At 37.6% G+C, this 24,370-nt stretch overlaps 1 protein-coding gene across 1 annotated transcript in view; it reads left to right on the top strand.

Annotated features, from left to right (window-relative positions):
• GPC6 (glypican 6) overlaps positions 1-24,370 on the top strand; it is a 1,355,246-nt gene that overhangs the window by 122,026 nt on the left and 1,208,850 nt on the right. The gene's annotated exons all lie outside the window — the stretch shown is intronic.

Genomic DNA, 24,370 nt, shown 5'->3' with positions numbered 1-24,370 from the left:
ATTTCTGCCTGTTGCAAATTATACTCATTTTAAATGCCTGACTAATGCTCCATCCTTTGTTCTTCCAATAATTTGTTCTTCCAAAATCTCCCTTTGATATTTTACCTCTTACCTTTTGTCTTAACTCTGCACATCTTAAGGGTTTTATTGCTTCCTCCCTGTATGCTTTTCCAATTCTTTCTTGTGCCAGCAGTGCCTTACACAGAGAATGTTGCCAGTTAAGATTTGATGACTTTTAACTGAAATTTTAGTGTATAATTATGGTCTAATGATAAGCAACAAAAAGAAAATCACCTCAGGGCGAAGTTTTGAAATAATGAAGCCAGAGGCATGCTTCCCCAGTTCCCACTTTTACTCCTGGAAGGGACTGTGCTGCCATCAAGGCTATTCAGACTTTTAATATTTATTGTTCTTCTGTGGTCAAAGTGGTGCAGCCTCTTTGTTTTCTCAGTGGAAAATGTATGCAGAGGGAAATGCCTCGCAGAGTGGGCTGGACTGGGCAGAGGCTGGGTGTATCTTCAGCAGGGCTACCATTAGAGAGCCCGATGGGCAGGACATGCTTTCTCTTGGATTATATCATTCCCCTTTGAAGTCTCGGAAACCTGCCAGTTTGCTCTCTTATAACCCTTGAAGAAAGCCAGTTAATCTAAGATTAGCCTGGCAGACCCTATTTTCCAGGTCTCTAGTTTATCAATAAAATAGGTTACATCTTTTTTGGAGCTCCATTACCTCCTCCATACCTTGGTCTCTTGATCCATATTGTGGCTTATTCATTATAGAGTCTACCCCATCCATTTTTGGCTATGCTCCCACTTCCGATTCCCACTCTTGAAGGGGACCATTTAATGCTGTAATTGCCAAGACTATAAAAGCTTAGCAATCTCTCAGCTTTTTTGTGTGGTGTTTTCACATCATTGCTCTTCTGGTTGCCATTGCCGACTTTGAACTGAGTGAGCCAAGTAACTGACCACGTCTCTCAGAATTATTAATAAATTGTCACCTTTACATTCTAAGTGTTAATGATTAACTGTTTATTTTATAGTAAGCCTGTTTTCTAGGAATTTGGTAAAAGTTGTAAAGACCTTTCCTTGCTTTATACTAGAAGCAGTATCTTTAAAGTGGAATGTACAGTACATACCCCCGTGGGGTGTGCATAGGCAAACCCACTGTATTTATTTTGATATTGTCAGGCCAGTCGCCACCACCATGACCATGCTGATTCTCATTGGATTCGGGCAGATGGTTAAGGAACTGTGGAGCCAGAAAATGGTGGGTCATTCCATTTATTAAAATCTCATAATGACAGATGGCAAACAGGCAGGGCTCCCAAGCCCCTCCGCATTCCCAACTTACTCAGACTCACAGGCCCCCACCAGCCTCAGCAGGGCTCAGCCAAACAGGCTCAGCCAAATCTCTGGTCTTCCAAGTCCCTCAGCTCTCTCTCTCTCTCTCTCTCTCTCTCTCTCTCTCTTGCTTCCCCCATTCTACTCCAGCAAACAATAGCAAACAATTGTCCCTTCCAAGCAGGAAGGCAATCTGCTGCCCTGAGAGCAAGCACCCACAGCCTTCCATAGACTAACACACATGGCGCTGCCCCAATACAAGTGAGCAAACCTAAAAACTGTTTGTTTACCCAACAAATACTATGCCTTTTTATTCCTTTTCTTAAAATACATGAAATATTGCATAGTAGGATATGAACAAAGTTTATAAAAATGCATCAATTGATACTACCTGTTCAGGTGATTTCACTGATAGGGATGTATGATCAAAATATTTGGGGACCACTGGCATTCAGACAATTGAGTCTGTAGGGAAACCCGGACTCCCAGCTATTTGCACTAACCCCCTTACTAGTTGTATGACCTTGGACCAGCTAGTCTCTTTGTGTCTGTAAGGCCTGGGGCCGCCGCCATCGTGGCCATGCACGTGCAGGTTCCCATTAGATTTGGGCAGACGGTAAAGAAACAGTGGAGCCACAAAATGGTGGGCCATTCCTTTATTCAAGCCTTGCACTGGCCAGCAAGCAAACATACAGGGAAAAACACTTCCCTTTCACCTCAGCTCCCAAAGCCACTGACACATTTTCCGGTTCCACAACCAGGAGAATCTTCTCTGGTTTCTCCTAGAATCAAAGGTCTTACCAGTCTCAGTGGAGCTGCAAAAACCCCTCCCCTCTGATTCCCATTTCCTTCTTCTCTCTTCTCTCTGCACAAACTCTGCCGACATGAATGGCTTCCTCCCTTTTCTTTTCAATACTTTCGGGTGAGAAAACCTCTCCTCCAGCAAACATTAGCAAAACAATGGCCCTTCCCAAGCAGGAAGGTAATTTGCAATTTCACAGATCACATACCTGGTGCTACAAGATGCCATTTTTTAACGCTAAAAGTGAGCAAACTGAAAAAATTCAAATTTTACAAACTCATTTGCCCAACAGTGTCTCTGTCCTCACCTGCAATTAAATACAAAACCCTTTAATAGAACTGTAGAGACGAGGTAGGTGAGGTAATTTGTGTGAACGTGGCATATTGTGTGTACTGGTTACTATGGTTATTCATAGATATTATTGATGTTATTATTGTCAATATTGTTATTTTGTCCTATTGTCTTTAAATTTGACCACTGTTTTTTAAAAGTGGAGGAATTGAGCCTACTCTCCATGTCAAATAATAAAAAAGCATCTCATACCATTCAATTAAAAATGTGAACATATAAAAATTAAGGATTTTAAACTATATACACATATCCCCTCGTTAAAATGAAGGAGATATTGGTATTATAATATGGCTGAATAAATTTTACAAGAAAGGGAGCAAAATTATTCACTGGAGCTTTAAAAATTATGAAATCCATAATAGTGCCATTTCGTTAGTAAAATTAGGTTACAAGGAATTTTTTTTGGTATATTAGAAATTCAACTCTTTTAATAATGTTTATCATAGCCTACCGTTTTGAATGTTGCCACACCACACATGGTTTTAAAGTGAAATTTCGGTACAAGATGTCTTAAAGAATGAAAAGCTTACTATGCATTTATCTGGTATGTTTACTGAGATCTGAGGATGTAAGAGAATTCTTCAGTGAGGTAAAGAAAAGTTCACCATAGTTTGCAAGACTGGTTCATGTGGAATTTATAAGAATGGACTGACCAGCATGCCCTTTTAAAATTCCGTAGTTAATCTCTTTATTGAAAGCTGCTGGGCTAGTTGATTAAGAAAGCCTTATGGGATGACTGCTTTTAGTGTCATACAAATGAAGCTGAGTTGTTGCTAAGTAAATCACTATAGATCAAAGTGCTTTGTGGTCAGAGTACTGCAGTTAATTTTTTTTTTCATTAAGTTTTAAAGAGAAGGTGAAGGGTTGAAGAATGAAACACACCAAATTTGACATCTATGATGTCCATTTACATTCATGTACTTCTTTAAGGATCTAATTGGAGCAATTGGGCAGGTAGTGCAGTAAAGCATAAATGGGTAAATGGAAAGCTAAATCAATTAATAACTGTTTTCTATTTATAATTGCCCAGATCCTTCCTAGCCTCTAAGAAATCAGTAGGCATGTAGAGATGATTTTAACTGTGCCCAGTTAAACTGAAGAAGCTCATCTGTTGGCTTGCCAATGATGTAAAATCCCTACTGTCATAGCCACCTCAGCATTAGGTGGACACAAACCATGAATTTGCGCTAAGGTACCCTGTGGTGTTAGGGCTACTGTGGAATGATGTTTTTACCTTTTGTACCCTCTGTGAAGGGTAAAGCATGGATTTAATGAATACATAGACAAATGTTTTGCTGGATTAGGACATCAGTGAGGAAAGAAATATGAAAAAAAAGACTAAACTAGTGGACTGCAGTAAAATTGAATCTACCGTAAGAATTCTACATTTGTTTTTGCCTCATAGTGTGAGCTTAACTTGTGAAAAGTTTAGGCATTGCTCTGTTAAAGTTTGTTATTGTATAGTATACAGCGTTATGTAGGTATATTTAGTGATATAGAAAACACAGGTTTGGAAAGACTCATGTTTTTCAATGTTCATTTTAGTATTTTCCAGGACACATTTTATGAATACATTTTATAACACTCATTTGGTATACTAGGAAGTAATGATCTTTATTTCAGATATTAAAACATATATATATTTATATATATATATAATATATATACTTAATATCTCACTCATAGTCATAATGAAAACCAGTGCTAAACTAAGAAAAAAATCCATAATACTGGGGCTATTCTAATGCTTTTGCTAGAAATCTGTAGCCTGCTTCATAGAGATAGAATAAGTCCATTATTGATTATTGATTTTTCCATAGCCACTCAGCACCATCAATCTATTCCTATAATTTTGCTACATTATTAGTATTGTTAATACCATCAATTTATTCATTTGGTTAGCTAGACATAGATTAAGGATAAAGTTAATTTACTATCCTAATTTTTTCACTGGTCATGCAGTATCTAAAAAGAGACAAAATGACATTGATAGCAAATATTATTCTCTTGGTGATATTCTTTTTGAACACGTACAGGAGAGGATTTATAAAGGCATCAAATGAATAAAAGAAGAGTTCAGATCCAGTTTTTATGAACCTATGTGTGAACAAAGTAAATTCTTTAAAATCTAATTAATTTAGAAAATGGTCTTATATTTTATTATACAAAATAGCTGTCCTATGTTTGGACTTATTTATGCTGACACAGCTGGGTCAAGAAGAAATAATTTTATTATGCTTGACCATCTTCAAGTTCTGTGGTTACATATTTTTTAAGTTTAGTTGTCTTCCTGATATTTGAAGACACTGCAATTGCATTAGCGAATACTTTGTCATGTGAATACACATTGCCACCATAAAATGTGGTGAGAGAATGGATTTTAGCATTGTCTTCAGGATTTCAATGACTCAAAAATGTTCTCAGTTGTTTTTGTCATGTGTGGAATGAGGGGGACAATGCTTACTGAATACTGGGGGTAGAGTCTGGTGCTCCCCATAATCAATAGCCAACCTAAAAAAGCGTGGCTAGGTACTATAAATTTTCTTTCTTCTTCTACTTCTTTTTCTTTTTTAATGATGCACTTGAATTGTATCCTGCTGCCTGGAACCTTTGATCTTTATTTGTTAGTTTTGTGATCCTAACTCAATCCCCCTGTTGCACTTCAGGCTCACCCACAGAGAGATGATACATGAAAGAGGCGAATGCTCCAAGGGGCTGAGTCTTACCAGAGACTTTGCTGGGAGTACATTAGGGCAGCCTTTTCAGAGCTTTTATGAAACATGAGCCATACAGAGACATATCATACAAAAAGCAAGGTCCCATCAATAAACCAGTGTGGGGAGAGCTGAGCTTCTTCTCTGCTGGATGCACACAGCCCTCACCAGGTAAATGTTCTGAGGTGCCCTGCAGTTGTAAAATCCTTTGACTAATCAATCCAGGCTTTGCTCAACTTCTTTGACTGTGGAACTTTGTTTTTTCCATAATGCTTCTTAGTACACCATAATTTGTGTATGACACAAAGAAGGAAACTGGATTATGGACCCAAGAAAGTGAACCAGGAGGTCCAGCGGTTTATTTTTCAATTTGTAGGTACTGATTGGCTAATATGAGAAGTCAGTAGTTTGTTTTTTAGTTGCAAGTAAATATAAACTCTCAACATTAGTAGAGGCAGACCATTGTAAATGAAAGGAAGTTAACTTTGAGAATGAAAAAACAAACAAACACTTCTTGAATGTTTTCCCAAGTAAATGGTGATTTTTTGTAACAGACAGAAACCATTTATAATTAGGCAGTAGTTGCATGCTTCATTGTTTTTCTTTTTCTTTTTCTTTTTCTTTTCTTAAGGTGAGAGGAGAGGCCATAGTGAAACAGACTCCCACATGCACCCCAATTGGGGTCCATCTGGTAATCCCTGTCTAGGGCTGATGCTCGAGTACCAAGCGCTTTTTAGCCCCTGAGGCTGATGTACTCAGACCAATCAAGCTATCCTCAGTGCCCAGGGTTGATGCTCAAACCAATTGAGACACTGGCTGTGAAACGGGAATAGGGAGAGAAAGAATGAGAGAGGCTGGGAGAAGCAGATGGTTGTTTCTTCTGTGTGCCCTGACAAGGAATTGAATCTGGGACATCCATATGCCAGATTGACGCTCTATCCACTGAGCCACTAGCCAGGGGCTGCTTCATTTTCCATACCTCATTTTTTAGCCTTTCTAATCCTCTTGGCATCTTACTTGCATTATTTATTTCTTGGGCAAGACTTTGCTCACTGATGTAAAGTATGGGGTTAACTGTGACCCTACCTCTGATTAAAGTGTCAGGCATTGCAAATTACCGTAGTAATGTTCATATGATTGGGTGCATTTTGCCCTGTGGCATCCAGAAGCAATTTCAGAAACAAAAATTGCTTCTTCTATTTCTGATCAAAGCATTTTGGGAAATATTTTGTCTTTTAGTGATATTTTTGATAGACTACAAAATAAAAAAATTAAACCAGATCTTGGTTGGATAAAAAATTCTGTCATACTAACTTTTTTTTTTTATTTCTAGCAGCAAAGGAAGCCCATAGAAATTTAATGAATAGAAGCTAGAGTCACATTTCTTCTTAGTTTGGTCTTTTATTTTCTCCCCTAGGCTTAGTATAAATGAGTAGAGTCACAAACACAAGGGATTTTTTTTTCCTCCGTAGAGGATATGTAGGTCACCAATGTCACTGTTTTTTGTGTCTGAAATGACATTCAGTTTGAATATGCTTCCAGTCAGTCACCATCAAAGCATTAGCTTCAATTTTGCAGTGACTGAGCCCTTGGTGGAGTAATGTGATGAGATGTGACATTTCGTTTGCTCTGTTATATTCCTTGCATCAACATAATTTAAGTCTTTATTAGTTCAAAAGGGAAACAAGTAAAGTCTTAGTAAAAGTGCATTGATAATTGTTATCAATTTAGAAGCTGATTTTAGTTATTTGAATTTTTTGCTAAAATTTAGGGAATGTCTTGATCTTTCCAGACTCCCCAGAACATTTCTTTTATTAAATGAGAGACTGGAGAGGCAGAGATAGACTCCCGCATGCGCCCCAACGGGGGTCCACCTGGTAAGACTCCCACCAGGCAATGCTCTGTCTGTCTGGCCGCTGCTCCATGTTAGGCAACAGAGCTATTTTAGTGCCTGAGGTGAGGCCACGGAGCCATTCTCTGTGCCAGGGCCAACTTTGTTCAAACCATCTAACCGTCGAGCCATGGCTGCAGGAGGGAAAAACAAGAGAAAGATGAAAGGAGGGGTGGAGAAGCAGGTGGGTGCTTTTCCTGTGTGCTCTGACCAGGAATTGAATCTGGTATCCACATGCCGGGCCATAGCTCTACTGCTGATCCAGTCAACCAGGGCGGCTCCCCAGAACATATTAACGTTTTTTCCTCTATAAGTTATTAAATTGTGCCACTGAAAAATATGATATGAAGGAGATTTTTAAGGATCTGCCCTGTTTAAAATACTAATTAGTTTCAGAAAAATTGACTTTGCTTTATGTAAAACTTTAAAGAGCCTTATTCATTAAATAAATCAGTTATTTCTCTGCAGACTACACTAAATGTTGAATATAAAAATGTATAATGCCTTAGAAAACCATTTAAGATGATTATTTTAAAATAAATTCTGTCTATGACTCATTTGCCAAGTAGACTATTTATACGGATGCATTTGATCTGGAAATATGCCCAAGTTTAAAACTTCCAAGGGAACACGTTTAGAATGTTTCAGTTAAATACTTTTCTATGTACCAATCTTCTAAGAACATTTACATTAGTACTGAAAAATGCTTCTTCACTTTTTACAGAAAAAAAAAATTAAATTGAGTGGCTTTTCTCTTTTCTCCTTATGTTAGTATTCATGTCCCTTGAATCAGATAGCAGTTTTAATTTTTCCTCCTTTATATTAAAATATTGCAACCATTTTTGTGCCAAAAATCAAAAGTGACTTCGGAACTCAAGCTCATACAAAATAAATGTTAGTTAATGAATAAAATTCGATAGCCATTAGGTAAGTATATAATTTATGTCAATTATTGGGTTAAATGCTAACTGATTGAAAAAGTGCTAACTAGTATTTTATTATAATTTTACATGCTATAGTGGTTTTTCTTTTTCTTTCTCTTAATGTTAACGACAATCTTACGAGAGGGAGTTTATTTTAATGGTCATTTTATAGTTGAAGAAATGAGCTAAATTCAGGGAACTAGAACATAAATGTATAACATAATTGATTCATTTTCTGTTTAATAGAAAATAAGCCCTCAAATGTTTTAATAACTATAGCACAATTAAATGTTTTTGGTTAAAGTTTCTAAGGCACCCTTTTAAATGCTCACAGTGATTTTCTTGGCTACATAATTGCAAAGGACTGATCTACACTATTTTTAATATATCAACATGGTTCTGAATCTTAGGATTTAAATATTTTATGACCTTTGAAATTTTACCAGTTCATTTGTTACTGTAATCTATATTAATCACATCTGCACTTTATAATATTTTCTATTAAATCCCAGAGAACCTCAAGTAGAGTGAAATATATTTACATTGTTTGGGTGTATACCTCATGAGAAAGGCTAAAACATATTAAGAAGATGTGGACCTAGTTTCATGGCCATAGCCATGCCCATTGTATGGACTTTAAATGAATCCATTAGGTCAATGATTTTCAGTCAATGTGCTACAATAAGTTTTAAAACATGTAAAACCTGACTATTTAGGTAAGGGTACTTACCTCTTTTTCTTTAGATTATCCAATAAAAATATGACAGCCATCTAGTGTGAATGAATCAAAATTATATCTATTTCTTTGTCAGATCAGCAAAAAATATATTTTTTGTTTATGCAGCAGAAATTTTATAAGTAGTTTATGTGTGCCATGAGATAAAAATGTTGAAAATTGCTGTATTAGGTGAGAGGAACCCCACTGATTTGTGAGTTGTATTTACTGTATTTTTTATATTGTCTTTCCGATGAAGACACGAAATCACACCTGTAGACTAATAAAGATACATATTTACAGAGGCTCAGCGGTAAATGAATTCTGCATTGTAGCTGAGTACTGGAAATTTGGATTGAGAACTTATTTGTGATAAAGTAAAACATATCAGTGATAAACATATGTCTTAATGGAATATTTGGTAGAGGCGCAATTGCATATACAAAGTAAAAAGACATTTCCTGTAATAAAACAATGTTATTATATCTTTAAAAATTCAACTGCAACTATGTTAAGCTAATCTGAAAAACAACAAGTGTCATTCCCAACAGGCAGAATAGCACTTTTATTGTGTTTATAACTGACTAATATTATCATAGTCCCAATGATTACTATCTCAGGCATTTTGATATAAAATAAAAATATAAGATGAATCATAATGCATTATATAATACAATAGGATAGTGTTTGTAGGACAATATTTTTGCAACATATTTTGCTACCCTGAAAAATAGATTAGTATAAAAAAGTATTATTTAATGTGGCTTTCTTAGACATGTTTTAGTAGTCAAAAATAGTTGTTATCTACATTTTCTTTTTTTCTCAAACAGTATGTGTGTATGTTTAGTGATAGTAGTTAATTTTCCACATAATATACAGCCATCTTACTGAACAAACCTCCATTCTAAAGTAAGGCTGTGGAATTATAAATTCATTGGACTTTTGCAGATAAAGAAACTGACATTCAAAGTGTTGCAAGGATTGTCCATGCTGGTTTGTAGGTTTCCAACCTCTAGAAACACCAGGACACAATATTAACTCTGTTCAACTCAGAACTGTCAAGTGTGCCTCATAGAATTATTATTATGCTCTGGATTTACATTTGCCAAGTTTCTTTTTAAGAATATTAATTGTATAAATACATTCATGTAGAGATTAAGAATAGGTAGACTTATATGCGATTATTTTCTTCAGTACTCTGCAATAGTTTATTTACCTTTTTAAAAACAAATATCTCTCTGTCAACTATGATTGATAGTGTTAGATACTTGTACCACAAAAACTTACTTTTAACTGTTTCTCAGAAAGTTAAACATAGTATTACTATGTGACCCAGAAATTTCTCTCTTTGATAGATATCTAAAAGAGTGGCAAACAGGTGCTCAAACATGTAAATGTCATGTGCATACATGTTCATAAAGTACAATTCACAATAGCTAATTGTGGAAACAACCCAAATGTTCATCAGTGGATGTATGGGGTTAACCAATTGTGGTATATCCATTCAATGGAATATTATTTTACTGTAAGAAGGAATGAAGTACTGAAAGATACTAAAATTTAGATGTACCTTGAAAAGATTGTGCTAAATGAAAGAAGCCAGATGTAAATGTCACATATTATATGACTGTATTCATATAAAATTTCTAGAATAATTAAATTCATAAGTACAGAAAGCAGAATGGTGGTGACCAAGGATGAGAGAGAGTGGAAAATGGTCAGTAACTCCTTAGTGGGTATGTGATTTCTTTCTGAGATGATGAAAATATTTTGACACTAGATAGAGGTGGTGATTGCATAACATTGTACATGTACTAAATGCTACAGAACTGTTCATTTTAAAATAGTTAATTTGATGTTCTATGAATTTCTCCTCAGATTATTTTAAAAATCAATGGGTGTGGCAGTATTCCAACAAAATTTGATTACAAAAATTTTATTGTTTTTAAATTTGAGCACTATGCATTTAAAAATGAATTAATATTAATAGTATACCATTAGGGAATATTTAAGATTATTTAGATTTGGATAATTTATAATTTCTTAAAGTACCTAACATTTCAAACAATTGAAATATTATTTAGCTTAGTGAATTCTGACAAGTTATATTTTGCAAAATTTTTTTTGTTTATTTATTTTTTAGAGAGGGAAGATAAAGACAGAGAGAGAGAGAAGGGGGGAGGAGCAGGAAGCATCCACTCCCTTATGTGCCTTGACCAGGCAAGGCCGTGATTTCGAACCGATGACCTTAGCATTCCAGGTTGATGCTTTAGCCACTGTGCCACCACAGGTCAGGCCTGCAAATATTTTTGATCTGAATAGAATTTGTTGAACTTGAAGCCTCCATGAGAAAGTTTCACAGTTGGCACAAGTTATCTACACACATTTGTTTGCTATTGCATATTTACTCTAGGGTAGTACTGAGCCAAGTTCTTGATGCATTATCTAATTTATTCCTGAAAACAGTGTTAAGAAATAATGCTGTTGTACCTATTTCATAGTTGAGGAAACCAGAGTTTGTATTTGACTGATCTTAGACTGATAGCAAGGCTTGTTCTATAAACTAGCTTTTCTCTGGTCAGATACATACCACAGCAATCAGTTATTCTCAGTGGAGTTCCATTCCTCGACTCCAGCCCAATAGAAGCAAAGTGAAATAAAAATGATTTCTTTAGGAGTAAAAGTGTTTGTTACGGGGTTTGCTAAAAGTGCCAGACTGAAATTCATTCATAGTCATATTTTGGAGTATACTACTTTTTCATTATATAATTAAAGTGTTAAATATACAAGGGAACTTGACAAAAATGATATAGTATAGTATAAAATTAATCAGTTTACATTATATTAAAAATACATTCTTTTATTCAATAAATATTTACAGAGTACCTAATATACTGAATAACATAAAGTCCCTGCCTTCACTGGATAGCTCAGATATGAGAATACACAAGATAAGCAAATAAATACTTAAGAGGCTGGCCAGTAGTGATGAGTGTTAAGGAGACTATGATAGTAATATAAGATCTGGACAGCATATGTGCATGTGCGCATATGTGCTTTATGCCCAGCTTTATATAGGATAGTCAGGGTAGTGAGGGATTATTGACCAAAGACATAAAGTAAGTAACTGAATAGTTCATGTGGCTATCTGGGAAAAGAACAGTCCAGGTATAGGAAACATCATATTCAAATGGCCTGAGGTAGGATTGTTCTTGTTAGTTTTGAAAGTCTTCAAGAGACCTTCAAAGTCTGTATGGGTTGGAGGAAGAGGGGAAGGAGGTGAATTCATAGAGATAAGTAGCTTCCAGATTTTGCAGAGCCTGAAGGCCTAATTGACCTTTACTTTTTATTCTAAGTGATGTAGAAAGACTTCAGAGTTTTGAGTAGGGGACAGTCTTATCAGGCTTACATAGGAAATGTGATTGCTCTTATTGTGTGTGGTGGGTGGACTATGCATGTATGGGGGGCAGAGTGAAATAAAGCAGAGAATTAAAAGTATCTTGCAGTAGTCTCTAGCTCCTTTCTACTTTCACTGAGTTTGGCGTCTGTACCAGCTGTGGTGACCTGAGACTGTCATAGAAACTCAGACTCTCAAGCCAGACCCCAGACTTCTTGCCACAGATCTCCCCCGTAATTTAAACTTTCAAGTTTGAGATTAACTGATTTAGCAAGAAGTAAGGGTGGCTTGTGATAAGGTAGTTTAGGCAAAGGTGTTAACTAGTGGTGAGATACTGGATATATATTTTAAATTATCATTTGCTGATGTATATGAGTGTGAGATAAGGGAAGGATGGATCGAGGTGCCTTTTATTGCAGAGAGAAAACTGAGCATAGCAGAGATTTCCTGAAGGTGTTAGAAATTAAGAGTCGTGTTTAAGATGCCTTTAGAAATACAAGGGTTGGATATACATTATCTGGAGAGCAGAGATTAAGACTAGAATTATAAGTTTAGGATCCATTAGCATAAGATGGTACATAAAACCATAGGACCAGATCAAATCACTGAAAGAATCAGTAACAAGAGTAAAGCGAGTTCTAAGAACTGAGGTCTGAAATGCTCCCAAACTGGGCCTCAGGAAGAAGAGGAATGTCCAAAAAGGACTACTAACAATGGGGCCCAAGTGAGGCTATAAGATAATCATTAGAAATGTGTGATACCCTCGTGTTCCCAGCACCAAGTGTAGACACCATCAAAGAACTTGCAGACCTCTCATGAGATAATTGGTTTACTTGTATTTTTCCCCTTTACATTGAGCTCCTCAAACAGTGTCAGAACATGCCTGTCATTCAAAAGGTGTTCACAGATAAGTTTCTGGGTAAATGAAGAACAATGGCTTGCTTTACTCTAGTATATTATTTGGCATTTTTAGGACTCCTAGATTTATGTGATTATGCAGTGTGTCAGGCTCTGGGCCTTTTTTTGGCATATGCTTTTACTCACCTAAGTGACCTAAGTGCTATAGGGTGACCTGGGTGGAAATCTTTGCTCTTATGTTTAATGTCCCCTGCTGTTTTTAATCCTTTAGTGTTCCCTCTTGGTTGTTTGGATTTAAATACTCAACAATCCTCTCTTTTCTTGCAATTTCTTCTCATTTGTTTCTAACAATATTCATATACATCTTTAAAAAAAAGGGGTGTTTTATCAAATAATATCTTTTGGTCACAAAGGTGTGTTTCTTAGTGGATAATCTGAGGAGAACCAAATAGAATTCTTTATGTTTTCCAAAGAACTGATTTGGGAAATTAGACTTACTATATTGTTATCCATCTTTCTAAGAATCATACAGAAACTGAAAAGCAAGACTCGTAAGTCAAACCCTAGGCCTTTATTTGAGACATGTTTGCTTTGACGATTGTTTTACATTCTTGAGCTTTATGTTTAAGGTTCCAGTGGTTGTGGAGATTGAGTGGCTTGGAATATAGGATGATGTACCGAAATGTGACTGACTTCTCCAAAGGGAACAGGGGCTCTCAGATTTTGTTAACCGCTATAAGGTCAATACAATTTAAAAGGCAGGTCACAATCTGAAGTGTCCCTGTTGGTGGGATTTAAAATAGAAAAAATAAATCTCAACATGTGCTTTATATTAAATATCAAAGGCTGGTTTAGAATAAAGAGTTTAAAGATATTAAATGTTTAAAAGGTCTACACTGGCATTTCTCTGTCCAGCAATGGACCCGAGAGGAGCGCTTTAAGGAGCAGGCGGGAACTTTCTGGAAAGGGAAACCCCAGGATCTGCTTACCTTTTCCTGTTTTTATCAATAAAAACATTAGTGAAATCAGTTATATTTAATTCAACAAGTTAAAATAAAGTTCTTAAGCAGCTCTTTGATGGCAAAGTTGTGGATGCCACAGAAGCTGATAGAGTCATTTATTATAACATTTGTCCTTAGGTTGATTACATGCAATAGAGGCAATTCATTGCCTTCCAAAAATAATCAACCATTATTTGTATCTTGATACATATTAATATTCTTCTTCCCCCCTTTTTTTGTCTTCATAGTTTGAGTTGGCATAAGCACTTGTTCTCAAGATAAACATGTTTTCAGAGGATAAAAAGCAGTTTTCAGCAGATGTGTGTGACATTGTTTAGGAGGGAGTAGTGTGTGTGACCATGCTGAGATAATAGGACCAGCACATATCTGACACAAGGCGAAATAGGAGTGTGCCAAAAAACAAAGTATAGCTTCATGGGAATGCAGTTATATTAATTTGGGCGAATCGGGAAGGATTTTTTTTTTTTTTGAAGTGGCAACCTTTGAATTTGGCCTTAAAGGTATAATAGGTTTTGGAGGTAAAGAAGAGAATAGGGAAGGTTCATATTTTGCTAGTCTGGTCAGATGAGCAAATGAATTGACAGGAAGAGATCACCAATAGAGGTGGTTTGGATGTGGTTAGACAGACAAGTGTGTCTCTGAAAGTCAGTTCAAGGTATATTGTTTCTGAACTCCAGAGGCTGTTTTGAGAGCATTTGAACAGAGAAATGCTATAACTGAAACTATGCTCTAAGAAGATAAATGTGCAAAAATGTAGAGAATGTAGTCTGATGTGAGAGCAGGGAAACAGGGAGGTAACTTGTAGCTGGCTGGTCTGGAGGGGCCAAGGTCCTGGGGTAGGTGGTGCTGGAAGTTATCAGTGGGAGGGAAAGAGAAAGAAAATTGGGGCTGGATGTGAGAAATATCGGGGAAGAAAAATGTTGGGATGTGAGAAATAGGACTGGTTGGATTAGGGATCAACCAAAGAAAGAATTCTAGGGTAGTGGCATTGAATACAGGGGACAAAGAATGGTCTTACTTAAAATAAAGATGCCATGTGCAAGAGTTAGTTTGAAGGGGCTGAGAATGAATTTAACTCTGCACTTGCACCTGAAGCACACACAGGTAAAAATGCCCTATAGCCAGTTGCTATAAGCCTGGGCTTGGCAGAAGTATCAAAGATACAGAAAAAAAAAATTGGTCCTTATTTGTTGCAAAATAATAATTTGTTGAAGCTGGATGAAATCACATGACCATCATTTTAGGTGAATTTATACAATTGTTCTTCCAGCTCTTTGAAAGAAAACCTCGGACTTTAAGCAATATACTGAATTGCAACACACTTTTTTATTGTCTCCAGTAGAGCAAGAGATCAAGATAATTTCCTTGAACAAGGTTTGTAGCAAGAACTCCGTTGAAAACATCTTCGGTTTTCGTGCCTACAAGAGCATACTCTTCCATGAATGTAAGCCATGATCCAGTGAAGATGGCGTTTTCCTTTCAGGCATGGCATGCATTTGATTTCCAAGGGCAAGGTTTCTAATTTGGTTGTCAACCTCCCTAATTAGGAGGCCTTGAAGATCACTGCCTCAAGGTTGTTCAAGCTGAAAAAAGCATTCCCGAGCACAAACAGACCTTATATCCAGGAAAAGTTGCTGTAGTTAACTGAATGAAGTTAGGTATCATCGAGCCTTACCTTTAGCTCCAAGCAAACACTGCAGCAGCATTGGTATTCAAGACAAAAGGCAGCCATCAGTGTAAATTCTTGTCTACTATGCAAGGTGTATCTTTTGATCTTTTCAAAAAGAGCTAGAAAATTGGATGGTATTTGCAGGAGCCTTTCAGCTGAGAAATGTCAATAATGTAATCGTGTTGAGACCAGTACATTGGAATTGACTTGTTGGGAGATGGGTACAGGTGCAAGGATGAAATGTGTATCTGATTATTATATAGAACTGAGTTTGTGCATGGGAGCCAGGGTCACCAGGTTATGGGAAGAAGCAGCATTAGGAGAATTTGATAAATCTTCTGAGCAGATTTCTTGATGGCAGCTTTAAATCTAAGTTTTTAGGAAACAGAAAGAAATAAGAAAGTAAATTTCCTTCTGCTATTTGCATTTGTAGCACATAATCCTGTTTCCTCCATTCGATGGATAATCTGGTAGCTATGAAATCAGGACAGGTCATTCTATTTCCCTCAAATGGAGTGAATCGTCTTCACTGTGTACCGAATTTCTGCAAGCTGAGCGAGTGGGAGTTTCTAGTGGCTCTTGGGTGATTTGTATATGCTGCAGGTTGTGTCTGTGTAGCTTTTAAAAAGCTATATCCAAAAGAAACAGCATCAGTAAGTAAAACTGTTCAATTTTCTTTCTTTCCTTTCTTTCTTTCTTTCTTTCTTTCTTTCTTTCTTTCTTTCTTTCTTTCTTTCTTTCTTTCTTTCTTTCTTTCTTTCTCTTTTTTTTTAAGCAAAAGAGGCAGGCAGAGAGAGAGAGGGACAGATAGGGGACAGATAGACAGGAAGGGAGAGAGATGAGAAACAACAATTCTTCGTTGAGGCCCCTTATTTGTTCATTGATTGCTTTCTCATATGTGCCTTGACCGAGGGCAACAGCAGAGCAAGTGACCTTTTGCTCAAGCCAGCAACCTTGAACTTAAGCCAGCAATCTTGGACTTCAAAGCAGTGACTTTGGGCTCAAGCCAGTGACCAAAGGTTCATGACTATAATCCCATTCTCAAGCTAGCAACCTTGGACTCAAGCCAGCAACCTTGAGCTTCAAGCCAGTGATTTTGGGCTCAAGCCAGTGACCATGGGGTCATGTCCATGAGCCCATGTTCAAGCCGGTGACCTCATGGTTTTGAACCTGGATCCTCTGCATCCCAGTCCGCTACTCTATTCATTGCACCACTGTCTGGTCAGGCAATTATTCAGTGTTTTAATTGCTTCAGTGTGCTTTTTGGTTTTACTATTTTCTTCTATTCAGTTTTTTTGAAACTACAGTGAAATTAATTTCTCATTACCCACTACTGAATTATCTGTGAATAGAAAGGAGATATAAAAGTCATTCATAGATTCCTAGCAATATCTAATCATTCAATACTTGACTCTATCCTCCAGTGACAGAGAATGTTTTTGAGACCACAATACTCTCTGGGAAAAATGTATTTTATCTTAAAAATGTAAGAAATTCTGAGGCCCTGGCTGGTTGGCTCAGTCGTAGAGCATTAACCAGGTATGTGGAAGTCCCAGGTTTGATTCCTGGTCTGGGCACATGGAGCATTGGTCCCAGATGGGCAGAGGATCACATGGGCAGAGGGCCTTGTGAGGTGGATTCCAGTTTGGGTGCATGCAGGAGTCTGTCTCTCTGCCTCCCTGCCTCTTACTTAATAAAAAAAAATTGTACGGAATTCTATATAATTGACTATCACCAGTCTTTATGTCACACTAGATTTTTTTCCTTTTTTCTTTTATTGTACTTAGAGGTGAGGAGGCTAAGAGACAGACTCCTGCATGTGCCCAGCTGGCATCTAGCTGGCAAGTTCTCTATAGGACAATTTAGGGTCACTGCTCCATTACTCAGCAACCGAGTAATGTGCCTAAGGCAGGCCATGGAGCCATCCTCAGCCCCAGGGGCCAACTACTCAAATAAAACCATGGCTATGGGAGGGCGAGAGAGAGAGAAAAGAGAAAAAGAAAAGGGGGAGAGATGGAGAAGCAGATGGTCACTTTTCCTGTGTGCCCTGACTGGAAATCGAACCCAGGACTTCTATACACTGGGCTGATGCTCTACCACTGAGCTAACTGGCCAGGGCCCTAAACTTTAAACTTCTACATGTTACTGTTTTCTGACATTTCATGTAATCCCCACTTAAGTATATCTTAGAAGAACTCGGAGGTGACTGGTTGGAAATGACCTGTGAGTGGCTTGCTTCGGGGATACAGAGTACCAGGAAACATTCTCATTCTTAGAAAGACATCCATGATGGTAGTCCTCCTGATAACAGCACACATTTATTGAATGTTTACAGTCTGGCAGAGGCTATTGTAAATGCTTCCTTGCATTTTCTGCTGTAGTCATTCCAGTGCTATGAGGCAGTCAATATTATCATCCCTATTCTATGCCTGAAGAAAGTAAGGCATTGAAAAGTTAAGAGGACTCCACAGCTATTCAGTAGAGTCAGCTTGACTCCAAAGGCTGCATTGAAAAACCCACTTTGAAGCAATTCATAATGATTTGACCACCAATTTTTCATGTAAGAGCATGCAGTCATCATCCAGCACATTTCTTGAGGTCCAAATAGTAAGTAATTGATCTGTTTTATTATTTCTCAAAAGAGAGAACCTTTTGGAAAATGGTTTCTTCTACAGTTGTTTCCATGGTTTTGGGGAAATAAATTCAGCTATTTATTAATTTTATGTCATGTGACTTCAGCAAAGTGTGAAAACTTTATAAGAACATAGGTGTTGCTTTCCTTAGTCATGTCTACCCCGCACCTGTATTCAGTGCATAACTGTGTGAAAGGTGCCTAATCAGTCAAAGTGTTTTACTGTAATTGTGAAAATGCAGTTTGTGAATTTGTGAGATGGCAGAAAATAAAGTTATGTATATATCTATTTGTGTGTGTATGTATTTGTGTGTGTATGTATGTGTATGTAGGCATTTTTAATGAATGTATATTTGATATGAAAATTCTTGAGTGTGCAACCTACAAAAGGGTTACATATTAAAGTGGGATTATGGCCAGAGTTTAAATACCATTAAATACAGTTTGAAGTACTTTTGAAACATGGAAAACGATTCTGAGGCATTGGAGATAAAAATTTAAAAGCTGACTGTAAATGTTAGAAAACATTTCAAGATAGCGTGATAGGTCTGAGGCAGAGGTTATCTGAATGATTGTTTATTTGGAGGAAGGCAGGATAAGCTGAGAGTAGTGATTTTCAACCTTTTTCACCTCATGGTACTAATAAACTAATTACTAAAATTCTGCAGCACACCAAAAAATGTATTTTTGCCGAGCTGACAAAAAAATATAGGTGTAATTTTAACTCATTCACACTGGATAGTAATTGTTGTATTGATTGTTGTCATTTTTTAATTTGACAATCTAAAGGAAAAGGGGTCAGTGCCCCTGACTAAATAGTCAGGTAGTGCATGTTTTAAAAATTGTTGCATCACTTTGGTTGAAAATCGCTGGTCTAGAGCATAGCAAACATAGTATAGTATATATGTTGTTGTGTCCAATGCAGAGTTGATGCCAAACATTTTGAATATTTGATTTCTTAATCTCTATGCTTTACTATCTTGAATAAATGATAGGTAATAAGGCAAGAAAAACATGTTTAAAACTTTAAACATGTTGTTGGAAAAGAAATAGTCAAAATGCAAGCTGTGCTCCCTCCTCTACTCCTATATTAAACATAGGTTTTTTACAGCTTACCTCACATCACTGGAAGAAGAAGTATATTTTTTAAAGGAGAAATTTAGAAATACCATTATACAGAAAATTTCTTGCTCCTACTAGGAGTCTGAAAAGGAGCATCCTTCCAGAAGCTACTATCTCCAATTTAAAAACATCAGAGCAGGATAAACAGTGCCTCTTACTGAGCAGAAAGCGGAGACCAGAAGGTGATTGAAACCCCAGAGTGAAAACCACTTAGAGAATCTGAATAGTCAAGCATAAGGTTGTGGTAGGGATTTGCAGCCTGGCCTGGAACATGGAACTGCCAATGCAGGAAATGAAAATGGCTCGCAAAGGAGACTGGAGGCAGGGATGTCAGTGGGGCACTGGTCCTCAAGGAAGGGGTCCAGGGCTTGAAAATGGATTTGTGAGTATTCAACAAAAGTAATGATGATGATGATGATGATGATGATAATAATAATAATAAACCAGACATGCAGAGCAACATGAAATGAGAGGTCAGTTTACAATAGCCCAAATGTTAGTACAATTCAAGGACATGAGTGCATATACATTAATATAATGGATTTATGAAACATGACACTACTCTTGTGCAGTATATGTATATGAATAAAAAACTGAGCACCTTGAAATTAGATATCCAGGAAAACAGGATCTCTGTAGACATGGTGGAAGTGTGATGGAACCTGACTTAAGTTGGTGAACTAACTGACATCGTATCATTTTTCTCCAAAGTAGCTTTTGATTTCCAAACACTTTTATATTTTTATTGATTTTTTTAGAGAGAGAAAGAGAGAGGGGGGGGGGAGAAATGGGAAGCATCAATTCATAGTTGCTTCCCGCATGTGCCTTGACCCAGCAAGCTCAGGGTTTTGAACCAGTGAACTCAGCGTTCCAGGTCGACACTTTATCCACTGCGCCACCACAGGTCAAACATTTTCTATTGGGTAATTATCTAATAAATTCACAGTTTAACTCCTTATTACAGTTACTCCTCTCCTTCCCTTCCCAAGGTCTGTATACGCAGGAAGACTTAGGGTTTTCTAGAGAGGATAGTGGAGGTACTTTGATTGTATTTTTCCTATTGTGGGACTGGTGTTATGGTTCTGAGGTGTGGGAGCTGCATCCACTGTGGAATATTTGGTCTGATTGTATTCTCTGAATTCTTGGTTTTATGTATCCTCTGAATTCTTGGTTTATGTTCTTCTGAAAGCTGCAAATTGGGTTTCTCTCTGACTGATCCCTCTGGCTTAGTCCTACAGATTCCATCTGATATTTGGCAATCACTTATATTTGTTCAGCTCAGGTGGTCCATCCCTTATCCCTAGGCTGCAGTGTCTTTGGTTTCCACCGGAATTGAGAACCTTTGGGTACTCCTTCTTGCTCACTTGAAGTTCTGGAGCTTTCCTGCCATGTCTGGCCCATAGCAGCCAGGAGGAGTTTTCCTTCCAGTGTTCCAAACATGGGGAATGCTCAAAAGTACATAGCTTCTGTCTGTTCCACCTCATTCCCAAGATGTTAAGCTCAAGTGAGGAAGATTCTGGCACTGTGATTCTCCTACCTTTGCCTCTAAATCCTCCCCACAAACTCCTGAGACAAAAGAGTTTTCTTTCCTGCTGTGTGGGACTCAGCCTGTGATATAAAAACCTTGCATAGGGAAATAAGCATTAAGCCATAGATATTAATGAGATGTTGACCAGACTTAAAAATTGTTATCCTTGGGTTGTGGGAATATTTAACCGTTTTTTCTTTTTTCTTCGTATTTTCTAAACCATCCACAATGAACAAATGCTACATGTATTCAGAAAACAAAAAATGGTATTTAAAAATTCCACAAAATAGCCTGATCAGGCATGGCATAGTGGATAGAGTGTTGAACTGGGATGCAGAGGACATAGCTTCGAGCCTTGAGATCAATGGCCTGAGTGTGGGCTCATCTGGCTTGAGTGGGGGTGCACAAGCTTGAGCACGGGGTCACTGGCTTGAGAGTGGGATCATAGATATGATCCCGTGGTCGTTGGCTTGAGCCTAAAAGGTCACTGGGTTGATCAAGGGGTCACTCACTCTGCTGGAGCCCCTGGGTCAAGGCACATATGAGAAAGCAATCAATGAACAACTAAGGTGCTACAACAAAGAATTGATGCTTTTCATCTCTTTCCTTCTTGTCTGTCTGTCCCTGTCTATCTTGCTAAAAAAAATCCACAATATATCTGAAAAATTTTTTTGATTTTGCTGCTTACAGAAATGCCTCATATTATGAGATGTAAGATTGTGCAAATACTAATAGACTGCGATGGATGAAACCTACAGGAACAGCATTAGCAGTCAGACAGAAAAATTTGGGCATTAAAACCCAAGCTTGGTAAGGGCGAAGAAGTTTGCACAGTCACCGAGTCAGCGTTCCTTCAGAGTTGTTACCAGTCAAGGCAGACAGTCACCACTGGTAGAATTCTGGGAGAAGACGGACATTGTTCACTTGTAGAATTGCTGCTGAGTATTTTGTTCATCCTCCAGTTAGCCTTTCTTCTGTGGCTTGATGATCACGTCATGTCTCAAACATCAATAAGTCGTGAATTAGGAGGTTAAAGGGGACAGCATTGTTTTTGTTAGAAATAAGGTCACTAATAACCTCTGTTGTTGGGATGCTGTGGGGTATGTTTTGGAGTTCATTAACTCCATAATATATTTTCCAGTTCTGTTCCTCAGGCCACTCTTGATAGGTATTCAAAAGGAAACCCATATACTTGCTGTATAAGCTCACTGGCTGCCCCAGCTCCTCTACACATCAGATCACCTGTGCTGAGCTTTTTGTAGACAGAAATTCTGGAGCCACCCCTATTTATCTAGCATGTTTTGGTTCTTCTCAACTAACCCCTTTACTTTTAAGTTTCTAATCGGTGGGTCCGTGTAATGCTAGTGGCCAAGACCAGCAGTTCTACATTGGATTCAGACAGACTATAAAGGAGCTGTGGAACCAGAAAACATTGGGGCATTACCATTTAATAGATTCTTTCAATGGCGGATGAGCAAACAGGCAGGGGAGAACCTCTTTTCCAGCAAACAAACAGCAAAAATGGCCCCCCATAGTGGCAGGCAGTCAATTCACAATCTAACATCTGCCATCCCTCCTGATCACAAGCACGCATAGTCTTACATAGGTTATGCACACGTGCCTCTGTCACATGCTTATGCACTAATCAAAGTGCTTGCAGCCACTACACCAGCAAGCAAGCCTAACACAGCTGTTTTTCCAACAATCCAATGTACTGTCTACTTACGGTATTGATGCCTAGAAAGACTTTACCTGTGATCGAGTCTCTTTAATCACTAAGGGCTGTAAACACAATAAAGGGGAGAGCAAGAGGGTAGGAGGAACTATTTCTTGCAATATCAGGACAGAATAACTTCAGGGGAAAGGTGCAAAAGTATAGTAAATATTGTCCAAGTGACTGTAATGCTGGTGTTTCAGGCCAGGCAGGTTCACATTGAAGACGGGCAGACGGTAGATAAACTGAGGAGCTGGAAAGTATCGGCCATATCCATTTATTGGAAAGAAACGAAAATCTGTTTTTTGCAGTGCAGGGCAAGGGATCAGGAATACTGCCCCTCATGGTGGCAGCGGCTGAGGAAATCAGGGAACCTTACCTCGCAGTGGCGGGAGAGCAATCTGAGGGAAAGCGCCCATAGCTTTTCATAGAGACACACACGTGGCTTTCTGCTACATGCTCACACATTAATTGTGCAAAGTGCTTGCAGCCGGTAAACCAGCAAGCAACCAATTACAGCTGTTTTCACCACAGTGACTTTAATTAAAAATAAAACAAGTGTATGATGGAGTTCAGCCGGAAGTACTGTTAGGCACTTAAGTTCCAAATAAATACGGGTTTAGACTGAACTAAGAGGTAATAGGATTTGGAAGTAACTTTATCAAGTAACTTTGCATTCTTACATAGAAGGGACTTTGTAATATTCTTAGTTACTTTACTAATCTTCAGAAACATTTTGAAGTAAATAAATACTTCTCAAGGAAGTACTCAAGAGGCTATTAACATTTTAAGTGTCTTGCACTAATTTGAAAGAATATATGCATCCCTATGTTTATGTTTATTGCATCACCATTTAAAACAGCCAAGATTTGGAAGCAGCCCAAATGTCCATAAAGTAGATGAGTGGATAAAAAAGCTGTGGTATATTTACACAATGGAATACTACATGGCTGTGAGAAAGAAGGGAATCATATCCTTTCTGACAGCATGGATGGACCTATGCAGTATTGTGCTAAGTGAAATAAGTCAGAGAAAGACATGTACCATATGATTTCACTCATATGTAGAATCTAATGAACAAAATGAGTTAACAAGCAAAATAGAGACAGACGCATAGAGAGCAGAGAGATAGCTATTGTAGGGGGCCTGGGTGAGGGGTGGAAAAATTGAGCAAAAAATTACAAAAATAAACTCAGAAACACAAGCAAGTCATGATTTCCCTGGCAGGGGGAAAAGTGAGGAGGGTAATGAGGGATAAATGTGATGGATGAATACTTGACTTGGGGTGGCAAACACACAATATGGTGTACAGTGATGTGTTGTAAAATTGTGCACCTGAAACCTGTATAATTTTGTTAACCAGCGTCATCCCAATAAATTCAATAAAATGAAAATAAATAAATAAATACATTGCATAACAAGTACAAATGCAAGTCTCCAAGCATCATCTCTCACCCCAATGACTTGAGCCTCACAGTGCAAGTATTCATTTTTAGGTAAAAACAGGTTATCACAGTTAGGAATCAAAGTTATACTGATGAATGGCTATTTCTTTAATGGTTGCAAAATGTATAGAATCTCTACCCAGAGCTTTCATAAGTACTAAATGATGTCAGTGGATTTTGTGCCTTAGTAAATATCACCAATAAATTCTCCAAAGAGAACTCTTGTTGAATGTAGAAAAAAATT

This window comes from Saccopteryx leptura, chromosome 4 (assembly GCF_036850995.1).
Source record: "Saccopteryx leptura isolate mSacLep1 chromosome 4, mSacLep1_pri_phased_curated, whole genome shotgun sequence".
NCBI classification, from domain to species: domain Eukaryota; kingdom Metazoa; phylum Chordata; class Mammalia; order Chiroptera; family Emballonuridae; genus Saccopteryx; species Saccopteryx leptura.
This window is presented reverse-complemented; position numbering and strand designations above follow the sequence as displayed.